The sequence below is a fragment of the Sarcophilus harrisii genome, chromosome 2 (assembly GCF_902635505.1).
Source record: "Sarcophilus harrisii chromosome 2, mSarHar1.11, whole genome shotgun sequence".
Lineage (NCBI taxonomy): Eukaryota > Metazoa > Chordata > Mammalia > Dasyuromorphia > Dasyuridae > Sarcophilus > Sarcophilus harrisii.
This window is the reverse complement of record NC_045427.1, coordinates 34,203,842-34,228,370: the sequence shown is the minus strand read 5'-3', so window position 1 is coordinate 34,228,370 and position 24,529 is coordinate 34,203,842. Positions and strand designations below refer to the sequence as shown.

At 39.0% G+C, this 24,529-nt stretch overlaps 1 long non-coding RNA gene across 2 annotated transcripts; it reads left to right on the top strand.

Annotated features, from left to right (window-relative positions):
- Positions 1–9,168: 9,168 nt before the first annotated feature.
- LOC116421259 lies at positions 9,169–24,056 on the top strand. 2 transcript variants are annotated; one of them, XR_004231560.1, is made up of 7 exons: positions 9,169–9,344; positions 10,965–11,217; positions 11,487–11,582; positions 12,169–12,256; positions 17,521–17,647; positions 18,077–18,172; positions 22,845–24,056. It is a non-coding gene; the product is annotated as an uncharacterized LOC116421259 (long non-coding RNA). The 2 variants fall into 2 exon arrangements; XR_004231561.1 differs by lacking the exons at positions 17,521–17,647; positions 18,077–18,172; positions 22,845–24,056 and adding an exon at positions 12,407–13,076.
- The last annotated feature ends 473 nt before the right edge of the window (positions 24,057–24,529 follow it).

Genomic DNA, 24,529 nt, shown 5'->3' with positions numbered 1-24,529 from the left:
TGGGGTATGTGTTGGGAGAAGGGGAGCTGTCGCAGACTTTCCTCTTAAATATCCTTCTCAGTCAAATCCCAAAGTTTGAGGATTGTCTCCAAAGTGCCATAAATTTAGCTTTGTGGACACCAGAGGGAGCTCTCTTTATTTACTAAAGCTCCTAGCACTAGGACCTGCTAAAGGAATAAAAATCTCCCACTGAATCTCTCTGCTGCTTGAGCCCTCAGACATACGTGAGCTGCTTTGATCCTTCTCTCAGTGGGTCCCTTCTGCTCAGAGTCTGGATAAATAGTCATTGCAGTTTCTGGGGTTTCTAATTAACTCTAGCGGTGCTGCCTTTGAAGAAGGTGTTCCCTACCCAGCTTCTAGGCTTCTTAGTGCTTTGGATCCCTAGCAATGAAGAGAGGGATGGAGAACTAGGACATGGGAGAGAAGTGCAGCCAAAATTCCTTGGCCTCTATCTGATCCCATAAGGGAATAATAATAAAAGGAACTGAAAAAATAGAGGAATAAAGGAAGGGAGAAAGGGAGGGGGGAGGAAGAGGAGGTGCACAGTAGGAAGGAAAGAAGAGAGGAAAGAAGGGAAGGAGGGAAGAAGGAAAGATGGTAAGATAGGAGAGAGGGAGGAAAGAAGAATGGAAGAGAGGGAGGAAGAAAGAAAGAGAAGAAGGGAGGGAGGAAGGAATAGAGGAAGGAAGGAAAAAAGAATGGAAGAGAGGGAGGGAGATAAAAGGGAAAGGAGAGGAGAGGAAAAGCAAGGAAAGGAAGGGAGGGCAGAAGGAAAGAAGGAAAGGAAAGGGGAGGGAAGGAGGGAGGAAGATGAGAACAATAAATGCTCAGTGTGTGATGGGCCACAGGTGAGAGTGAGAAGGCTCTGTGAGGCTGATTTCATTTGATTGTGTTTCTGATCTCAGGCCCCAGGGGCCCCCAATGGGACTAACTTGGTCTCCAGTTTTGATCTCCCGCATTTCTGGGGGAGCCTGTTAACCAGTAAGAGTGTGACTGAAGACGGAGCTTTTCCTTCCTCCACCGGTACCCTCGGAAAGCAGAACGGGCTCTGAAGCTGATCGTAGATGGGGCATTTAATCCCATTTTAAACCCAGATTCCCAGGTTATGCTGATCTTTTGGCCATGATTTCTTTCTCACAATATACAGCATGGGAGCTGAGGATGTCGCAGGTATGATTGCCAGCAGGGTTTTAGCCGCAGAGTCTCAGCCCTGAACACAATGCCCCCCAAGCCAACTTCTGGCTGTCCCACCTGCTTCTCTATTCTCCCCGCAGCAGCTGCTTGACCTCTGAGGGCAGAGTCTGCCAGTCTCCTTTAAAAGCAACTCAAGGGAAAGTCTCAATTTTAAGTCTTAGGCCTTCCCAAGTTGTCATTGTTGTTGTGTGCTTTATAATGTTGTAGCCATTGTCACTCTGACCCTAAATTCATGCTCCTTCCTCTTCATACTCAGCCAATGAGAGCAGAGCTGAATCAAATTCTCCCAGGATCAATTTTCCTTCCTTCCTTCCTTCCTTCCTTCCTTCCTTCCTTCCTTCCTTCTTTCTTTCTAAATTTTATTAAAGCTTTTTATTTACAAAACATATGCTTGGGTAATTTTTCAACACTGACCCTTGCAAAACTTTCTGTTCCAAATTTTCCTCTCCTTCCCTCCCCCCCTCAAATGGCAGGTAGTCCCATACATGTTCAATATGTTAAAATTTATGTTAAGTCCAATATATGCATACATATTTCTACAGTATTTCTACAGTTATCTTGCTACACAAGAAAATTCGGATCAAGGAGGAAAAAAAACTGAAAAAGAAAACAAAATGCAAGCAAACGACATCAGAAAGCGTGAAAATGCTCTGTTGTGGTCCACGCTCAGTTCCCACAGACCTCTCTCTGGGTGTAGATGGCTCTCTTCATCACTGAACAATTGGAACTGGTTTGAATCATCTCATTGTTGAAGAGAGCCACGTCCATTAGAAATCGGGATCAATCTTCTTGTGGTACATTTGACGCTGAGATCTTAGTAATAGAGCTGAATTCATTTCTCACAATCCATTAGTAAAACTGAAGATTTTTTTCTACCTTACCCATTTTATTGACTCACATTAATTTGTAATCAAATGTAGTATTCCCACCCCAAAATGTGAATCTCCCCAAATGCAACTCCAGGTTTGAAGCCCTTGGTGGATATGAATCAGCATCCACTCAAGATCATAATTTACCCCCATCCCAATGTTACTTTTGCCATTAGTACAAAGCAGAAGTCAATTAATTAAACAGAATGGCAAGAAAAGCAGTTAAAAAACCCCATTTCTGCCATGTACTTTTCACATATTTACATTACTGCTGGAGGAGGGACATTTATAGGGACAACAAATGACCAGGGGACGTGTGACAGGGCAACCCTGGAAGGGGAAGGGATGGAATAAATATTTATCTAGCACCTACTACATACCAGGCACTGTGCTGAGGACTTGACGCTCACTTGATGCTCACAACAACCTTTTGAGGTAGATGCTATTACCCCATTTTATAATTGAGGAAACTGAGGCAAATATGAGTTAAATGACTTACTCAATATCGCACAGCTAATAAACATGCTGAAGGTAAGATTTAAACTGGGAATACATGAAACCAAAGTATATGTTTCTGGAACATCTAATGCCTCCAGTCTAATGGAATTGTCAGTGAATTCTGTGGCTGTCACTGGGCAAGCTGCTTTCTCTGCTGAACTAAGATCCTCCACTGTTGTTCTTTCTGCCATGGTTCTCTATACTGGGTATCTCTACTTTTTCAGTTCTCCACTGCTATTGGGTATCTCTATTATTGCTATAATAGTCAGATGGGGCTATTCACATACAAATGAGATATTTACAAGATATTGGAGATAATCTAAGAGGGAAAATAATAGTATGTATGTAATCTAGAAAAAAATGGAGTATATCTGTCAAAAGGATTCCTGATTTCTAGAAAGCTTTTTTCCCTTCCCTCATATGAAGCATTCTTTAAGTATTAGGTAGCTTTCTGCTGGGCTCTTTGTAGTATCTTGACGTTGTCTTTCTCTGGGATTGTCCAGGTTTTGTTCAGTGTATCTATCATCTTCTACTGTTCTAGAAATTCTAGAGCTAGGAATATAGTTAATGAGAAATCCAAATCATTTGAACTTTTGAAATGTTAGATTATGTCAGAATTTTTTTTATTAAGGTCATGTGATATTTATGGGTAATGTTGAGGACCAAAAAGTGTAATGATCCCTGTGTTTAACTCGGGTCAAGTGAAGAAATAGATCATGGCATTTTAGGAGATTAAGGAAGTGGGAGATGGGGAACTTGAGGGAAAATCAATATAAATATTGAAGTCCTCTGGTATAAAGGCAGGAGCTGGAGAAGAAAGGAGGACGATGAGCAAGTGCTTTTTTTCATTGCTTGAAAAGGGAGAGCTGGTATCCCTCAGGTACCATGATTTGGATTGGGTTTAACAGATTGAACTTCAGAGGAAGGAGAGATTATTGAGCGTGGTGGAAGTGGCAGGGAAGAGTGAGGAGGGTTCGCGTGGTCTCTAGGACCAGTGTGTCGGGGTTCATGTAGTGCTGGAGGGGATGGTTAAACACACACAGTTGTTGGAGGGACCCAAGTGTCAGGGAAGGCAAATAAGAGCATGACAAAGGTCCGGAATGAAGAAAAATGTGTTCACTATGGAATCGTAATTCCAGAGAGCACGATTGAAGGGGTATGTGGGGTCGAAGTAGATGTGGGCAGAGGAGGGGAGATGGGGATTGAGCATAGTTTATTCCTACATAATTAATATGGAGGGTAGGACACCCTTAATATGAAGATAGGAAGAGAAACGGGTAGTGGGAGATTGTTATAGTAATGGGAATGGTGAATGACTAATTAAAAATGCTCAGACTCTGTCAGGGGGCTGGGTTGCTGAAGTAGGAGCAGACGAGGATGATTCAGACCCAGGCCCTACCCTGTGCCCTCTGCTAGCCAGGAGAACTGTGCCATACTCTGGCCCTTGTTTGGCAAAGACATAATATGGCAAAAAACCCGGAGAGAAGAAACAAGTTGATGAGGAGTTAGAAAAATTGACCACAGTCCTAAATGATAATGATCTTCTACCATGGCATAACATATAACACTTTAACTCTTCATCTCTTTTCTGTCATTCTTTCTGCCAAAAAACAGTATCCAATAACTTCTTTAGTTGCTTTCATGGAAATTCATCCTATATAAGGTGAAATAATCAACAAGGGAAAATCCTATTTTCAATCTAATCATCATCATCAACAAAAAAGAGTCAGTCGATATACTAGAAATGAGGATTCCTTATTATTGTTCTGTAAGAACAATAATGATTTCAGAGGGCCTGCAGAGACTTACATGAACTGATGCTGAGTGAAGTGAGTAGAACCAGAAGATCACTGTTTACAACAACAATAATATTATGTGATGATCAGCTCTGATGGATTTGGCTCTTTTCAACAATGAGGTGATTCAGGGTAGTTCCAATAGTCTTGAGATGGAGAGAGCCCTTTGTATCGAGAGGATTATGGCAACTGAATGTGAATTTACAATATAATATTTTTACCTTTATTGTTGTTCTTGTTTGCTAGTTTGTTTTTTCTTTTTTTTTTCCTTTTTGATCTCATTTTTCTTGTGCAGCATGATAAATGTGGAAATATGTATAGAAGAACTGCACATGTTTAATCTATATTGGATTACTTTCTGTTAAGGGGGGGGGAATGGGAAGGGAAGGAGAAAAATTTGGAGCACAAGGTTTTGCAAGGATGAATGTTGAAAACTATCTTTGCATTTATTTTGAAAAATAAAAGCTATTATTAATTTAAAAAAAGAAATGAGGATTCCTTAATTCCTCTCTCATTCTCTGAGCCAATAACGATAATACCTCCACCTCTCAATTCTTTTGTACTAAGGAGGTAAATGCATTTCTTGCATTGTCTACCTGGAAATAAAAGAAATAGTAGCTTAGAGAAAGAGACAGGTTAACGTTAGTTGTAGAGAGAAGAGATTATAATTTGTTAACTAGTATTCCATTCATGGCCCACCTTTAAATAATACTTCCCCAAATGAGGCCACCATTAATTAAAAGTGATTAACATGATATTTCTTGTTAGAAGAAATGCATGTTCTATTTGGGACTCAGCAAAAAAAGTGATTTATTAGGTTGACCTCAAGCAATAAAATAAAATTATTTCTGTCATAGAGTCCAATGAAAAGTAAGGGAGATGGTAAATAGATCATCAAAAAATAGCTGACATCAAAAACTCCATCACTTAATTCCCTGCATGTTGTACCAATTTTATACTTTGCTAATAATCCCTTCAAGAGAAACCAAACACATAATAAAATTCAGGGAACACAAAGACCTTTAGAAAGTAGTAATTTGAGAAAAAACTGCATAGTTTCTCAGTTAAAAAGATATGGAACTCAAATAGGGTAGAAGCCCTATGATTAATGAATGTGGGAAAGATTTTTCTTAGAAAACTTTTAAGACCCACAAGAAAATTCCTACTTGAGAAAAACCAAGTTAATAGAGTGTAATTCACATGGGGGAAATTTTCATATGGTTTGGAAACCTTAAGGAATTTTTGAAAGTGTTGGAGAGAACCCTATAAATAGATCAAAGCCTCATGAGAAATTAAACATATTGCACCTCAGCTTTCATAAGGAAAGCAAAGACTAAATGATTTTGTGGGTAAAATGTGTGGGCATACTTTAAAACATGATAAAATCTTGAGGATGATGAAATTTAATAGTGCAAAGAAAAATCTTTTGAATATAAGGCATATAAAAAAGCCTTCATACTGTCTAATCTTCAGTAAGCAATTGTCACTGTAGAGAATTTTTTTAAAAAATGTTTTTCATATTGCACATGTTTAACCCATATGGATTTCTTGCTCTCTAGGGGAGGGGAGGAGAAGGGAAGGAAGGGAGAAAAATTTGGGACACCAGATTTTGCAAAGGTGAATGTTGAAAACTATCTTTGCATGTATTTGGAAAAATAAAAAATAAATTTAAACATTTTTTAAAAAATATGTACTCAAATAATCTCAACAAATATCTAGTAAGCCTGTTACGTGTGATTAGCTTTCCCCCTTTAAAACCTGGCCTTTCACTGGACACTATCGTATCTGTGGAATCCAGCTGAAAATGGAATAGTGAAAAAGCCATTTTGAAGATGCTGTTTGGCTGTGTAGACAATAGAAGAAGTATCATCCCAGCCAGAAAGAGTTATGGAATGTCCACATGTCCAGAGTCATAATTCTCCAAGAAGTCTGGCTCCTTAATGTCTTGTTTCTGCTCCAAGGCATCTTCCAAGTAGAGACATCATCTGCTGATGGGATGCATGCATAAACTAGGCTCCTGTTCCACAAGGAATAGAAACTGCATCTGAATCTGCACTATGTACAACTTGTTGCATCCTTTGTGATAAGGTCCAACAAGTCATGATGAGGTACAAGTCACAAAGGTGGGGTATCATTGGGAATTAATTCACAGACTCAAACCATGTCCAGGGGAAGAGGCAAGGCTTTATTATGATGCCATAAGGTGGGCAAGTTTTAATGAACTTGTTTAACAAGGGAGAACATGGGACCTTTTATTGGGAAAAGACTCTAAACAAGTTGTCCAGGGTGCAATAACCATGCTGATTTTGTGCATCAGTAAATGAACTGGGGTTGAGGGTATTCTTTTTATACAAGAGAGCCTTGGGAAGTTGATGTCTCTAGCTTAATCTCCAAGTTGTATAAGGTAACAGTAGGTGTTGGTACAGGGTCAGCTTAGTCCTCACTGGGACACTCAGACACTGAGTTACTGCCAGGAGCATGGTCTTTTACTGGAGATGTATGGATCTAATATTTTGTCTATTTGCCATCCTTTGAATATTTGAAATTTAACAAGGGCCCTTCCAATACCATTTTATTTTTCTATGTCTTTCTTTAATGATCCACCGACATTCGTTTCTATCTTTTTTCTAGTGTATCACTATCATGCCCTCACTACTCACCTAGCACCCATCAAAACACATAGTATCTTAGATATTGACATACTAGTGGAGCAGCTGAAGGGCAAAGAGTGACAAAGAGTTGGCCAATGTTGAGTCAAGTCCTGAAAGCCTTACCATCTTGGCTATGTATGTCTATAACAAATAAAAACTCTTCCCATACGTCACCTGAAAATGAAGGTATCATTTCTTTCTTGCCTTTTTAAAAAATATATAAAGCTTTTTATTTTAAAAACACATGCATAGACAACTTGCAACATCTACCCTTGCAAAACTTTGTGTTCCAAATTTTTCCCTCTCTTCCCCCCATCCCTTCCCTTAGAGAGCAAGTAATCCAATATATGTTAAACATGTGCAATTCTACTATACTTATTTCTACAATATCGTGCTGCACAAGAAAAATCAAATCAAAAAGAAAAAAAATAAGAAAAAAATGCAAGCAAACAACAAAAAAGTGAAAATACTATGTTGTGTTTCACTTTCAATCCCCACAAATCCTCTCTCTGGCTTTCTTCATCATAAGATCATTGGAACTGGCCTAAATCATCTCATTGTTGAGAAGAGCCACATCCATAAGAATTGATCATCGTATAATCTTGCTGTTGTCGTGTACAATGATCTCCATGTTTTGCTCATTTCACTCAGTATCAGTTCGTGTAAGTCTCTCCAGGATTCCCTGAAATCATCCTGCTGGTCATTTCTTACAGAACAATAATATTCCATAACATTCATATACCATAACTTATTCAGCCATTCTCCAACTGATAGGTAGTCACTTAGTTTCTAGTTCCTTGCCACTACAAAAAGACTGCTACTAACATTTTTGCACATGTGAGTCCCTTTTCCCATTTAGTAGAGACACTGCTGGATCTAAGGGTATTCACAGTTTGATATCCCTTTGGGCATAGTTCCAAATCGCTCTCCAGAATGGTTGGATCAGTTCACAACTCCACCAACAATATATTAGTTCCTAGTTTTCTCCCATCCCCTCCAACATTCATCATTATCTTTTCCTTTCATCTTAGCCAGTCTGAGAGTTGTATAGTGGTGCCTCAGAGTTGTCTTAATTTGCATTTAGCTGGTCAATAGTAATTTAGAGCATTTTTTTCATATGACTATAAATGGTTTTAATTTCTTCATTTGAAAATTGATCATTGGATAGCTTGTATTCTTATAAATTTGAGTCAAACCTCTACATATTTTAGAAATGAGAACCCTTGAAGGAAATTCCCCCCTACCCAGTTTTCTGCTACCTTTCTAATCTTGTTTGTATTGGTTTTGTTTGTACAAAACCTTTTTAACTTAATATAATCAAAATTATCCATTTTGTATTCCATAATATATTCCAGTTCTTCTTTGACCACAAATTCCTTCTGAAGGTCTCATTCTAAGCCTTTGTCTGGTCCACAGCTCTCTCCCCAGAAAAAAAGAGCTTGTTTCCTCATGAGCCTCTTTGATCAAAGATGGACCAAAACATCCATCACTGCTCTTAAGCATTTCATTGCCTGTTTTCTTCTACAACCTGCTGCTCAGATAGTCTTCTCTTGGTTCTGCTCCCTCCACTCTGAGTCAATTCATTCATTCTTTGGTTTCTTGGAATCTATCCTTTTCCTAATTTCTCACAGTGCAAAAATAGCACATTGCATCCATAGGCCATGATTTGTTCAACTAGGTATGAGGAAGAATGGAAGGGAATAAGCATTTATTAAGCACCAGTTGCACACTTTGTTTTGATTCTCATAGCAACCTTGGGAAGGAAATGCTAATGATAGGGATCCATTTTACAGATGAGAAAACTGAGACAGGCAGTGGTAAAGTGACTTGTCCAGGGTCACCTACCTTGCGTCTGAGGTAGGATTTGAACACAGATCTTCTATAGCATCACTAGCTTCTATCACCTACCTAGTGTCTCAGATAGGATTTGAACTCGGTTTTTCTACAGCATCACTAGCTTCCTATTGACTATTTTCCCAATTTGTGTCTTTAAAAAATGTCACTTTTTCCATGAGTATCTTGATCCCTCTTAGGTTTTTCTCCATGTTTTCCACATTTAAAAAGGAATGGGTGGCTTTCGGACTCCAATTCCCAGAATCCTTTGGGGGTTTATTGCTGTTGTTTTGATTATAAACCAGGCTAGACTCCGTTTCCCAGAATCCCTCTCTTCAGAGGAACAGTAGCCCCTCTCCTGGCTCTTCTGGCCCCGCCCCATTCGTGTTTCCTATGAATTCTGGGAGTCGTAGTTCGGTGTTTACTGCGAACGGACCCAATGACCATCCTCGGATTGGAGTTGGAGCCGGACTTTTTGTTGTTTTTTAATTTTCGGGGAGCTGGTGAGTGAACGGGACGGAAACGCGATTGGTTGAGAGGCTGACCTCTTCCCAGCCGCCGGTTCCTGAGCTAGGCCTTGGCCTCTCCGGGCCTCAGTTTCCTCCTCTGTCAAATGCAGCCCCAAATGGCGGTCTCCATGCCGCGCCCCCAATCCCTAGCCACGGAAAGGCGGGGCTAGGAGGAGGTGACAGCCTGAGAGGGTGGGAAGCACCGAGTGAGAGAACCAGTCAAAGGTGTAGGTGGGGCCTGGAAATCTCTGGGGGGCGGGTAGGAAGCAGCTGTGGGAGGCAGGGTCAGAGCAGGGGGCGGAGTCTGGAAATCTCCAGGGGGCGGGGTTCAAGAGGAGGCAATTGTCGCCAAGCCCCGCCCCCACCTCAGTTGTCCCGATTCTTGGCCTATCGCTTACTGGACCTCCTCAGCTGATAAAAATGAGAAAGCTGGAGGCCGGAGAGACCCGAGTCCAACTTGTTTCTTGTGGGATCTTTCATCTCTCTTCTCATTTGTCTCATCCCCATTTCCCAGCGTAATCCTACCCTAATGCTTCATTGTGGTGAACACATGACCTTGCTTCGTGCAAGATAGTTATGTAAATTTCCGTAATCCATCAAGCATTTTGTTAATTGCCTGCTGTGCAGCAGGAGCTGTGCTGGCCCCTGGGCATGCAAATACAAAGAATAAAATAATCCCTACTCTTAAAGAGCTTGCATGTAAAGGGGAGAAGGGTGTATGTGTATTTAAAGTGTTTACAGAATACATATAAAGAGAATACTAATCAATACATAGTCAGTGAGATATTTTTGGAGGGAGGGTGTGACAACGGGGCTTACACCCGGGATACCTTAGAATCAGCCGGAGTCCGGATAAGCAAAAGTCCTTAGTCTTTTTTCTTGGTCTTTAAGGGTAGAAGTGAAAGGGATGGAAGCAGAACCTCCTTGTGGTCTTCCTCATCTCCCGCCAAAAGTGACTCTGGCTAGTCTTACTCCACCCCCTAGTCCCGCCTACAATCCTCTGTATACACCAATCAGTGAGCCAGCACAGGATAGTGGGAAGGGCCAGTTTCCAAGCATATGCTAATAGAGTATTGTCCAATCAGAAGTTAGCTTCAAGTGCTGGGCTATCCTGACCTCAGTGCATCCACGCAAGAGTTTCAGCCCTCTAGAGGAGGGCACTATGATAGTGCTTGCCCTCAGGAAGACCCGATTTTAAATCCAACCTCATACACTTTTTAGCTGTGTGACTCTGGGTAAGTCATTGAACTGCTATCTTCCTTGATTTCCTCACCTATAAAATGGGGGTGATAATAATTAGCTCCCAGGGATAGGGTGAGGAGCATTTAAAATATTGGTAAAGCATTTAGCAAAGTGCATATAGTAAGTACTTAATAAATACTAGTTTTTTTCCTTCCTTCCTTCTTCCCCTTCTTTCTTTCCTCCCTCTATCCCTTCCTTATTTGCTTCCCTTTTCCTTTCTTCATCTCTTCCCTCCTGTTTATCCCTCCCTCCCTTTCTCCTTCTTCCTTCCATGTCTCCATCCCTCTTCAACGTGATGACTTATTTGTCCTCCTATCCCTAAATTAGCGGTTGATACTCTTCATCATAGATATTTTCTTGCATTTCTACCAGAACTCAGGAGGGTCCAATTTGACTAGCAGTGTTACTGTGCTCTGCAAGACGTGGAGGTACCTTAAGTACAGCCTTTATAGCTGATGTTTTAGAAGGTGAAAATACTGACTCTGGGTTGTTCCATCTGCTCCCTCTCTTTGGATTGATTGTTGGATTAGAGTTCATCCAGACTTCTCACCAAACTTCTGTTGCTGGAACATTTTTCGGGTTCAGTCTGAAGAACTGGTCCAATCCACTTTCAGAGTCCACTGAGGTAAGTGCCCAGCATTCCCTTCCTGCTTATCAGGGAGTCTCCTGAAGGCAGTAAATAGCCTTCCCTGAGCACCTGCTGGTTTTTGGAACTAGTCTGCAAGTGAACAAGTTGCCCAGTCTCTGCAACTTTTAAGGAGTCGCATTTCATTGATCTGCTGACTTGTGTGTCCTATGAGCATCAAGGTTTTTTAGGAAAACTCTGCCTCTTGGTTCAAGTTCTTTCCGGTGAACTTAAGCATCTTATTACCCATCTTCTTTGTTTCTGTCAAGGTGCTGTTACTTATCTGTAAAGAATATGAGATCAACTTAAGCCGAGGTTGTAGGGAGGTGGTCGGTTTTCCATTGAGCAGTGAAGATACATTGCTAGTAAGTGTCTGGGTTGATCGGTTCTCAGAGGACACCTCACGTCATGACAGAGGACTGTTAGTTTTATTCAATTCTTCCCCCCCCCCCCCTTTCCACCTACTTCTTCTTTTTTAATTATATGGGATGACTCAGAAAGGGAAAAGGGAGGATTACATTGGGAAATATAGGTAATGTTAAAACAAAATATATTAATTTTTTAAAAAAGTTTTCTCCAAAGATTTAACTAAATTGGTTATCCTGATGGGTAAGGACAGAGAAATGGAAATTTGTTTCTTAATTAAATTCAGGGATGATCCAGTTATTAACATCTTGAGTTGACTATTAAGTATTATGAAGAATATAGGGGGAAATTATTATTTTATTTCAACCTATGTCTCCTAAATTCCATTAGGAAAAGGAAGGAGTCAATGGTTTAGGAATAAAAATTCATGGCTATTCACTTTGTTTCTTCAAAAAAAAAAAATAAGACTTCCTATGTGAGTTTAATTTTTTTCTGTAATGAAACAATGAACTTGATTGTACACCAGTAATACCATCTTGGTGAGTCAAGGAGCTTTGACCCCCATTTACCTTCTTTTTCCTCCAGTTCTGGTTTGTGAATACTTTGGTGTTGGGCAGGAAGGGAGAATTCAAGGTGAAGGACGGCTACGGGGCAGCTGCCCTCCGGTTACCAGGTGAATAATCCTAATCCTAATCTCCTTTTTCTCGTGAAATGCCATCTCATGCCTAGAAGTGTGAAGAGTTTTATTTCCCTTGACTTCACCTACTATATCTAGTGTGCAAAGTTGTATCCATTGATCTTTCTGTTTTCTCTTTCATTCCAGAAAACTCTCAGCCCGGGCTCTGCTCCTGCTGCTTGTATGATCCTGTGGTTTCTTTTCCTTATGGTTATTTTTGCTTAGAACTGCCACAGGCTCCTGGCAGTCTTGTGTAGGCCTCAACAAAATCAAGGAAATTATCGACATTTCTCTGGTTTCCTTTGTCATTGTTCCTTCTGATGTTTTTTGTTTGTTTGTTTGTTTTGGTTTTTTTGCACCTTGACTGAACATTTTGTGAAAGAGTTGAACTATTCTGTGCCTTTTCACCTTAACCAGAAACTTGAAAAGCCTTTTGAAAAGAGGCTTCCTTAATCACTGTAGAAAAGATTATTGAAGCTGGTATTATTAGTACTAATATGAAAAGTTTCAGGGATATATTGGAGACAGATCATTAAATAAATTATTCATTCAACAAAATTTTTAGTCATTGAATGTGTTTTACTTTATAGATGCTAAAAATGAGTCATGGATAAAGGAAAGGAAAACAACATGAACTGTCACTGTTTCGTATTAAAGTTTAATAGATGTAAAGTACTTGCCAAATTAAGGAGGGAAAGAGCTCTCAGAAAATACTCCAACCAGTAACCCCTTGATTGCCTAATTCCTTTTGAATTTAACATATATTACTTTTTTTAAAAATTTAATAGCCTTTTATTTACAAGTTATATGCATGGGTAACTTTACAGCGTTAACAATTGCCAAACCTCTTGTTCCAATTTTTCACCCCTTACCCCCCACCCCCTCCCCTAGATGGCAGGATGACCAGTAGATGAATTTAACATATATTACTAATTCAAAGGCTGTGAATGTGTGTTCAACTTTCCTTTGACTGGTTCAGATAAGAATCCTTTTGATGTCTTTCTCCTCCTTCTTATATGCTGTAATACATACAAGAGTTATCACCTTTTGTCTCTTGTTTTTTCATTGTTGTATTTTTTCATTCCCTTTTAATTTATTTCCTGTTATGAGACCATCAACACAGAACAAACCATCCCAATCTTCTTTTGTCTTACTGAACTGAACCTAAATTTGGTTCTGACAAGTTGGGGGTAAGGAACGATCATAAATTCTGATAAGTTAGGAGGGTTAGGAGCCACTCATTCTGAGATAGGAAATATTCCCCAATCTGAGATTAAATATCTGAAGTTTATGGGTCTATGGAATGTTAGTAGTCAGGTCTCCCAGCCCTAATTTATATTAGTCCTAGTGGTCAGGAAGGGAGGTTGCAACAAAGGGGAATAAGGTAGAACAATTCAAGAATCCGAGGCAGAACAATTCAGGGAAACTGAGGCATAACAATTTATCTCTTCTCATGTTAGAATAGAATGAAAATCCTTCATCATCACTAAGCTCCTTCTAATGATGCATATGTTATTAGTTTTCTGTGTATCTCGACTCCCATGTTTGTAATTCAGAGTTTCTATTCAGTTTTAATCTTTTCATGTTTCAGTGTTTGAAATTCCTTTATTCAATAAACATTAATTTTCCCTGTAATATTAGGTTCAGTCTTATAATGTGAGTTATTTTTTATTGTAAGCAAAAGTTTGTAAGGCAAAAATTAAAGTTTTTGTCTTTTGGTATGTTGTATTCTAAGATTTTGTCTTTTTTATAACAATTGCTGCTGGTCCCTTATATTTTCTTGCATTATTTTAATATTTTGATTGTCTTTTAACATTTCTTACTGTCTCATGGAATCATTGAGTTCTATTTATTCTATTCTGATTTCAAGGAGTCTGCTATATGGATACAGTTTTACTTCTGTTCTAAGCTATTTATTTTCCTTCTAATTTAAAAAAATGAGATCTCTCTCTCTCTCTCTCTCTCTCTCTCTCTCTCTCTCTCTCTCGCTCTTTCTCTCTCGTCTAGCCTTATTTCCTCCAAGTAGTATCATATTCCTCGAAAACAAGTCATTTTCCCCCAGGACTCTGCTTGACATTGTCATAGTTATTTTCTTTTTCTGAGCTTTTCTTTTGGGCATCTCTTGATTTATAATAGTTCTTCATGGCTTTCAGTGTCTTTTTCTGTTTTATTATTTCTCCAATTTTAACATCTGATTTAGGTCTCTGTGCCAGGGTCACGTTTTTTCCCTCACATTTGTATGTGAGATAGTCAGGCCTTGTTTGGTCTTGATCTTAATTACTTAAATGCTTGCTGCCAGCTTTCACCTCTCCAGAGCACTGGAAGTCTTCCCTTCCTCAGTCATAAAGTTCAGTTTATCACTAGTTGGGAACTGCTATGGTCTTTTTTCCATCTTGGGGCTCTATTGATAGTGATCTGCTGTTATCTTCTGGCCTCTTGAGCTGAGCCCATGCTTGCTTTCCTCTGGCAAGACCTTATGTCATAGACATAAGGAAAGAGAAAAGGAACTTCATTAGCCCTCATTTACAGGGAACCAGCCCTGGAACTGGATAGACTCAGATTCAAGTCTCAAATATAACAGGAATTGGCCATGTGACCCTTCAACTCCTCAGTACTCTAGGCAGTTCTAAAATTTAGGTGTAGAGAAAATAGTACCCTACATTGATAGAGGGCATTTCCCTATTATATTGAAATCACAGGTTTGGTCTATCCATTTAGCCAATTACTGGTGTCAATGTAGTAATAGAATAAAGATCCACAAATATTCCCTATGGTCATTGGTATTCCATATGTCCATTTTAACAGAGAAAACTGAGGTAGGCAGAGTGAAGTAATTTGTCCAGAGCTAGTCAAGTGTTTGAGGCTATATTTAAATCCATGTCTTTTTGACTCCAGGCCCAATGATCTCTCTTTGGTACTTTAAATAGAAACCAGCAAATGTAGAAAAGGGTTCAATTTGGGGAAAATAATAATAAATTCTATTTTGAATATGCTGAGTTTCACGTGCATAAAGGGCATGCTGTTCTATTTGAAATGTCCAATAAGCAGTTTATATTTCAAGCCCGGAGCCGAGAAGAAGAAACATGGTCTGAATCTATAAATTATGGGAATCTTCAGTTTTGTGATGATAATGAAACTCATGTGGGCACTTGGAGAAAGGTTAGCATGCTGAAAAGGAAGAGGATGTATTTGGAATGAAGGAAGCAACAACTTGGGAGAGAGTATTGTCATATTAAGCATCAGGGAAAAACATTTGTATTTTAATTTTCCATTTGTGCCCTGCTTCTGAATAATACTGCTCCATGTGGAGTGACCAATAATAAAGAGTGGTTGATGTCTCCAGAAAGAAGTGTGATTTTGAAGTGTAAATGATACATCTAATTTGAGTTCAAGCATGAGAAATGATTTATAATGTTGATCTTGAGTAATAAAATTGTTTACAATATACTAAGTATAAAGGGAGGAGAATGGTATGTAGATCCTCAAGAAATCCCTGACATGGAGTGATCCAAACTCTTGAGAATCATTCTCTTCTTGTAATACATAGGTATGGACAAAATAGACAAATCATAACATCGAAAGAAAGCCCTTGTAGCTGGGACTACAGCTTCTTGAGAGCAGCTTGACCAAAAATTTTGTTCTGGAGGACTTAACCCCTACTTCCCAGAGACTACACTCTCCCCATCAGTGTCTGCTTCAGTCTCTTGAATCCCAGCCAGGATCCAGCTTTATCTCACTTTTCCCCATGGACATCTTCTTCTTCTTTTTTAAAATAATATTATCAGACTTCATAGATAGGAGGGGGTAAGAGATCAGAGGGAATATTGCATAGAAGGTTTTAATTTGGGAAATAGTCTCCCATCTCCACCCCAAATGATAGTGACTTATCTAAGGTAACAGAGCTCGTAAGGGAGAGAGCGAGCAAGGAATTAGACCCTTGCTTAGGGTTGGAATGGAGCTGAGGGGTCAGGTCAGTGGGTGGTGAAGGATCAGAGGTGTGTCTTTGCCTGAGCTTGGGGTGGGTCCTGACAGAATGTTTCAGAGGACAGGAGATAGATCTTTGGATTTCGGGCTATTGGACTGTATGTTGGGATGGGATGCAGGTTCCTCCCTTCAAGTTCTATTTGGTTGCCAAGGGAAGCAGAAACTGACCTGTGGTCCAGCTGAACTCTTCGTCAGCTGCTGTCCTTGGTCCTGTCTCCCAGGTTCTAAACCTCTGTACAAGGTCAACCTGGGCTGGCTCTGCAGGAACATAGTTCCAGATGCACACTCTGAATCTTTGAAGCTGTCCAGCTTCTCATACTTAGATTTTTTGATCACCTGTTCACAGAGGTGCCTCTGGATGCTTCTGGGCTGGGAAGTACCTGCTAGGGTTTTCTTGGGAGAATATGGACATTTCTTGATGGAGAAGCCAAAAGACTTCCCTGAGGGAAGTAGTGAGGACTGATCTAGAACAGGAAGAATAAGCTTTCATCATTGGCTCTTTCTGAAGCATCAAGCTTCTGGGTTCCTCCTTGGATTCCATTTTAGTTGTGGGATAAAAGTGTTGGTGAAGAGTCAGAGCTATATGATCTTCAATGGGTGTGAGTTCTAGGCTGCCCCATCGCCTTCCTGATCTTCAGAGATCTTCAGCTGCTTTCTTTGTCAGACAGAGAGAGTTCTGAGATCCTTTGTGTAGCCTTCGGCTTTTTAGTTTGGGGAAACTGGGATCCTGGATTGGGGGGGGCACTTCAGACTTTTGTTAGATCCCAGTCTCTGAGCAGTCCCTTAGTAGGCACTAACTCTGAGTAGTTATAGTGGGTGCTAACTCCTTCATAAAGACAACCAAAGTGAATGAGGCTTCTGAATACACGATTCTCAAGCACTAAGCTCTCATCTGCCAAACTTGAATTCCTCTCTAAGTAGCTTCTGGACCTTTTGCTAGAGGCCTTGCTACACAGGCCTGCTTCCTTCCCTGCCTCCTTGCTAGTTCTTAGACTATAATAAAATCCTTTCTGACATTGCTGGTGGAATGGATCTACCAACCTATTCCCCTGTGCCTTCACTACCATTCCTGTAACTCTCCAAACCTCTGTGACCATCTCTCCTCTGCTATTAGAACATAAGCTTCTTGAGGGCAGTCTTTGCTTTTGGTTTTGTATCCCCAGCTCTTCACATGGTGCTTGGTACATAATGAGCCCTTAACAAATGCTTTCTCATTCATTAATGTTCCATATGAGGAATGGCCCTTGTGTGAGAAGGAATATTTTTTGATATTTCAGACAATACTGACATTTCAAGATGTGGTCATGCACTTCACCTGGGAGGAATGGGGGCTGTTGGAGCCGGCTCAGAAAGACATGTAGAAGGAAATGATGCTGGAGAACTATGAGAATTTTATCTTCCCGAGTAAGAACAGCTTTTCTCTCTTGAATCATCTGGCCATTGGGATTTCTTGACATTCTCACTTTTTACAGTTTATGGGATGACTAAAATGTTTCACTGAGTTTTAGCTTTTTGCGAAAACATAGTCACATCAGTGCTATAATGTAGAAAGATCCCTAAATCCTTTGATATAGTTTCTGTTTCCTGTTTCACTAAATTACTAAAGGCCTTAGTATACTTTAAAACATGAAAGTTTCTTTCTTCAATGTAGAAAGTGTGTTAAAATGAAATCATTTTCTTTCAATCCATTTCAAATCCTGTCATTTCTCCACAGAATACAAGACAGAGGTCCTTCCTAACATGCTTTCTCTTCCTCAAAGAGAGACTGGAAGATTGAATTCTGAGGTACCTTTCCATTCCCAGTCGTTTTTCACTTATTTTTTTCATGAGCAGGGCTTCCACTTTCCAAAGGAGATGTCCTCTCCCAGTTGGAAAAAAGAGAAGCAGTAAGACTGTTGCAGAGAGCATCTTCAAGAAGCCCTTCCCCAGGTGAGTGCACCCTGTGAGGCAGCATCATATTAGAGCATGGCAGGTATCGCTCTCACCCTATTCGCTTGCAAGGAGCTTTATCTTGAAATGTTGGGAGGCACTTGTCCTTAAAAAGCCCCACTCCAGGGAGACATTTCTGACCATCCCTCTGGAGCTTCTTCCTCATCTTTCCCCTGAAGAATCAATATCCTCAATGTCTTGACCTCACATTTCCCTTCAGCCTCAGAGAAATAGGTGTTGGGTTTTTTTTAATGCTCATTCTTTTACCTGTAGTGGATCCTTTCTTGTCATTATTTTTCAGTTTTCCTTTTCTAAGACTTTTTTCCTTCTGCTTTCAGATATGGAAAAGTCTGACTCATATTTCAAAGAACAAAACCTTTGCTTGTCCTTGTTATCTGTTTTTCCTGTCTTCTGTTTCATCTCCAATCCCTTCTAAACTTCATAAAAATAATATCTATATTCTCTTCCTTCATTTCCCCTGGTTCCTTTTCTTCCTTGAAATCCTACAATCTGCCATCTATTCCTACTGTTCTATAATTGATGACTTCTCACCCATAAGCTACTACCATTAGCTTATATATCTAAAACACTTTGTGATTTACAAAGTGCATTTCCAACCTGTAAGGTGGGTAGTAAAAATAATATCATCACCAGTTTATAGATGAAGAATATGAGTGAGACGCGATGAGAGTCAGACTTTTCCATGATCCCTTGTTCAACAATCCCAGGGACTTAGAGCTAGATTTTCTGCAATTCAGAGTTAAAAGAAATCTTGGTTCAGGCCTTGTCCTGATTAATAAGACAAACTCAGAAAATATTTATTTTTATTTATTTATTAATTTTTATTTATTTTATTTAACACACCAAAGTAGCTTGTAATTAGGTGCTGCTGCTAGATTCAAACTGCATGCATACTGCTTTTTATTTATAGACCCTAAAATAGAAGGGAAGACAATCCATATTAGGTTAAGATAATCCTCATTGGTGTACATTTTCAGTGAGAAGTTGAGATCAAAGCTGCCTCACTTCTACCTCTTTACAGAAATTTAGGAACCTGGAATTAATGCGTATGCCTAAGGTTACTTTCCGGACTACCATCTCCTGCAGGTTGATTGTGTATTCCCCAAAGTCTAAGCAAGGTTTTTAAATATGGGGTCACTCAGACTGACTAAGTGAGTGACTTTGCACATTAGTCTAGCACTTCCCCTCCCTTTTCCTTTTTCTCCAGCTTAGTTGCTTGGTTTTTATCAGAGGAAGAACACCAGCAGAAGTTCAGATAGTTGGGAATTTCCTTATCACTATTATATTATGCTTCTCTGAAATAATGTTATATTTATATGGCACTTTAAGACTTGAAAAGTACATTATCTCATTTGATCCTCACAACAAACTTCCTGGCTGTCTAACATGGTCTGCTGCCAAACCAAACCTTCTATACCCTAGTTATTAATATTTTAATCCTCTATATAGGACTTCACATTTATCTATATTAACATTCAAAGTTTGTCTTGGCCCATTCCCCCAGGCTACTAAGGTATTTTAAAATTTACTTTTTTTAGTTTGTATCTAACAGGTATCCTTATATACTTTTGTGTCATCATCAAAATATGAATCAGTGCCCTCTGTGATTTCATCCAGAGTATTGCCAGAATTGTTCAATGAAACAATGCTAAGGAAAATCCCTAAGGCATGAAACTAGAGAATATAATCTGGATGAACAAAATCCTTTATTCCCGACTATTTTTCATAAGATTCCTAAATGGCCATGAACTCAGTGCACATTTCTTTATCTTGTCCAAAAAGACAGCTTGCAAGGTTTTATCATGGATGGTGAGGTCAGATAGCAATTTTTAGTTTGAAATACATGTGACAAATTCACAATGGCCATTCTTTTTGCCAAAAGGGACATTTATTTAGGAGAAGAGGTTACAGATAAAATGAAAAGGTAAAATAGGCACCAGGAGTGACAAATATGAAATAGATTTGGAAAAGCAATAGAATTAGCAAGGAAAAGAGTTTGGAAGAATCCCTTAAAGGAATATACCATGAGCCCTGACTATGCCATTGACTGGCAGGTTAAATCCATAGCAGGCTAACCAGAATTAGTTATAGTAAGGAGAAAGAATCATGAAATGAAAGACACTAGAGGGAGAGAGGGAGGGAAGAAGGGAGAGAGATGGAGGGGAAAGTGACAGATAGTAGTCCTGAAAAAGACTTAGCAAAGATCTTCATCATAAGCACATCTTTTTTTATAGGGGAAATATAACCTTGGGGTTTCTCAGGGGAGGAGGGGGAAAAAGGCAGGAACAAGGATGAAATATGGAAATGTTGTAACTGCTTAGAAGATTACTAACAAAGGCAGTCTGGGCAAACCTGGGTTCTCATTATAGGTATCTTAAAGTTGTTAATCAGGGCAGTCTGGACAAATCCTAGTTGCCTTAACTATGGTAATAAGACAGTCTGGGAAACCAAGTTCCCAGAATGAGCATTTTAGCATTTTCTAAAAAAGGAAGAGAATGCAGGCTTTTTTTTTTTTTTTTTTTCCTTTTTGATCTGATTTTCCTTTTGCAGCAAGATAATTGTGTAAATATGTATGCATATATTGGATTGAACATATATTTTTACCATGTGTAACATATATTGGATTGCTTGCTATCTGGGGGAGGGAATGAGGGCAACAGGAGAAAAATTGGAACACAAGGTTTTTGCAAGGGTCTGTGTTGAAAAATTATCCATGTATATGTTTTGAAAATGAACAGCTTTAATAAAAAACAATCTAAAATAAAAAGAAACATAGGATTACAAAGGGGGGAAAAAGGAAGGCAAGAGAGGGCAAGGGAAATAAATAATATTTCATGAAATATTGAAATAAATAAATAATAAGGGAGTTTACTCCCTTACTTTACTTATTACTAAAAACAAAAGGGAGAGAATAAGCTCTCTTCAAGATTCACATCAGTAGGCATTGTTAGAAGCTAGATATCTGCTCTTCCCACCCCTCATATTCCTATTCATAAACCTTATTAATAAAGGAAATTGCTGAGGGATGAGATACCCTAATAGTGTTGCAGGTTTTGCGAAAGAATTCACAGCCCCAGTCTCTCCAAGTTAAGTTGGCAAAAAAGGGTTTATTTTGACACTGAGAATTCTCAGCGAGTTGTATTCCTGATTGGAATAGCAGCTGACTGAAAGACAGAGTGCAATTTGATTTAGTCTTCTGTGGCTTAAGACTAAGGAGTACATGTTGATTCCATGACCCAAGACTAAAGAGCAATCTCCAGATGAATTAAGGGTGAAGGTGGTGGGCTAAAGACTAATCTCCGATGAATTAAGGATGGTGGGTGGTAAGCCAGAGCTAGAAGATTCAGGGTTTCCTGACCCAGGAAGATCAGGGGACCATAGAGTCCTATTACATCAAAATGAACTTTGTTTTGTATGATCTGCTTTTATTTATTTTTATTTTTTATAATAGCATTTTGTTTTTCCAAATATATGCTAAGATAGTTTTCAACTTTCACTTTTAAAAATTTTTAATAGCTTTTTATTTTCAAAATACATGCAAAGATAATTTTGAAAATTCAAAACTTTGTCTTCCAAATTTTTTTTCTTCCCTTTCCCCCACCCCTCCCCTAGACAGCCAGCAATCTGTAGGTTAAACATATGCAATTCTTCTATACATATTTGCATATTTATCTTGATGCACAAGAAAAATCAGATCAAAAAAGGAAAAAAAAAAGCAAGCAAACAATAACAAAAAAGGTGAAAATACTATGTTGTAATCCTTAATTCCATTCCCATAGTCCTCTTTCTGGATGAGATGGCTCTCTCCATCACAAGTCTATTGGAATTGGTCTGAATCATCTCATTGTTGAAAAGAGCCAAATCCATCCGAATTGATGATCTGCTTTTATTAAATCAATACTGAATCTAAGGTATAATTACTTTTCTAATGCTCTAGCCATCTGTTTGATAACAAATATGTGGGACGGGTGCTAGACCCCCTTTCCCAAATTAACTAATCAGAGACATCTTCAGGTACAAAGAGAAGGCATTTATTTAGTCCCTGCAGGGAGAGGCCCAGACACACCTGGGTGCCATCCCAATTCCCACCATGTGCTAGCTTCCAGCTTGTCCAAAATTTAAAAAGCAAAAGACTTGAGCCTTTTCATTGGATACACTAAAAAGACATCACCATCCTTGACCAATGGTCACCTGTTGTCTGCTTCCCACAGGTCACGTCACTTCCTGAGACTTCCTGTTTGGCCTTTTAGAGAAAATATGACTTTCCAGGGGCCTTCTTGGACCCAGAGTTTAAGACCTCATCTTTTGGCTCTGGGAATAGGGATATGTGATTTAGACCTCAACTCAATACTGAGAAAGCTTCATCCAATCAGTTCCATTCACGAACAACTAAATTTTTGCCAGAGATAGACCTCAGATTTAACAATATCTATTTTTTTAGAATTGATTTGTTGGTTCAGTCTAATAATTCAGCTATTTATAAAATTCCGGGCTATTAAATGTCCTGTTCCTTCTTCTCACTTAAGTTGGCCTTCAATTTCTACTTTGAAAATATTTGCTTTCTACCTGTTTCAGATTGATAATCAGTCTTTTTGATAAATGAAATAGAATCTACATATTAATGTTAGATACTGATTTTTTTTCTTCCTAGAGTTTGCTCAGAAATGTAATACAGTTGGACAAAAGGGCAGTCAGAAGTCGATCCTAGTTGCACACCATCGAGTTCCTGAAGCCAATTTCAAACACTTTTCAGACTTAAGTGAATATAACAGAATTGCTATAGGTGAGAAACTTTATAATAAAGACAAGAAATTCTTTACTGACCACTCAAACTTTATTCATTGTACTTGAGGAAAACACCCTAAATATAGTGAATTTGGTAGAGCCTTCAGTATTAATTCATGCCATTCTGTACATCAAAGAATTCATACTGAAGGGAAATCATTTGAATGTAATGAATGTGGGAAAACCTTCAACAGTAAAGAAAACCTAACTGCACATCAGATAAGCCATACCCAGAAGAAGCCATTTAAATGTAATGAATGTGGAAAAGCTTTTAACAGTTATCAAATCTTATCTCAACATCAAAGAATTCATACTGGAGAGAAACCATTTGAATGTAATGAATGTGGGAAATCATTCAGCCAGAAGGGGAACCTCTTTAAACATCAGAAAATTCATAATGGAGAAAAACATAAAAAAATTCATAATGGAAAGAAATCCTACATATGTAATGAATGTGGGAAAGCCTTCAACTCTAAGCAACATCTTGAAATACATAAGATAATTCATTCTGGAGAGAAGCCCTATGAATGTAATATATGTGGCAAAGCCTTCCCCAATAAACATTACTTAGGAAAACAAAAAAATTCAATCTGGAGAAAAACCTTGTAAATGTAATCATTGTGGAAGAGCGTTCAGAGAGAAGGGCAGCCTTGAAAAAGAAGATGATTCATACAGGTGAGAAGCCCTTTGAATTAGTAAATGTGGGAAAGCCTTTAGCAGTAATAGGTATCTAATTCAACATCAAAAAACCCATACTGGAGAGAAACCTTACAAATGTAATGAATGTGGGAAAGCCTTTAGCAGTAATAGCTACATAATTAAGCATCAAAGAATTCATACTGTACAAGAGCCTTATAAATGTAATGAATGTGGGAAAGCCTTCAGCAGTAATGGCTACATAATTGAATATCAAAGAATTCATACTGGAGAGAAGCCCTATAAATGTAATGATTGTGGGAAAGCTTTCATAAGTAATAAACAGCTATCCAGACATCAAAAAATTCTTACCATAGACAATCCATATAAATGTGATGTGTAATGGGCTGAGGTTTGAGCTGATGCACTGAGGTCCCAAGTACATGAGGCTAGATAGTAATTGGGCTATACTCTATTAATATACATGATTGGATAAAGAATGGTCCCTGCCCACTCTCCGTGCAAGTCCTGATGTGTTGTAGAGGAAATGATGATTTTGGTGGGTGGAGGCAGAGAGAGAGCGAGGAAGACAAGTGGGGGGAGATTGGGCTGGGTTCGAGACTCCAAGCTGCTGGTTGTGTGGCTGCTGGTCGAGCTAGCTTCTTGACTCAGCTGCACACATTGCTATCGCCGATTCTCTTCCACCTCCGATCCTTCTTCACTGAGAATAAAGACTGACGATTTTCCCCTAACCTGAATTCCTGACTCCTGTTGATTTAAAAATACACGATCTTCACAGTGATGAATGTGGGAAAACCTTCTGTACCAATTCTCTCTTTGAAGCACATAAGGTACTAGTAAGAATTTCCATAAATGTACCCAAACTTGGAGAAACATAGACATATACCATATACT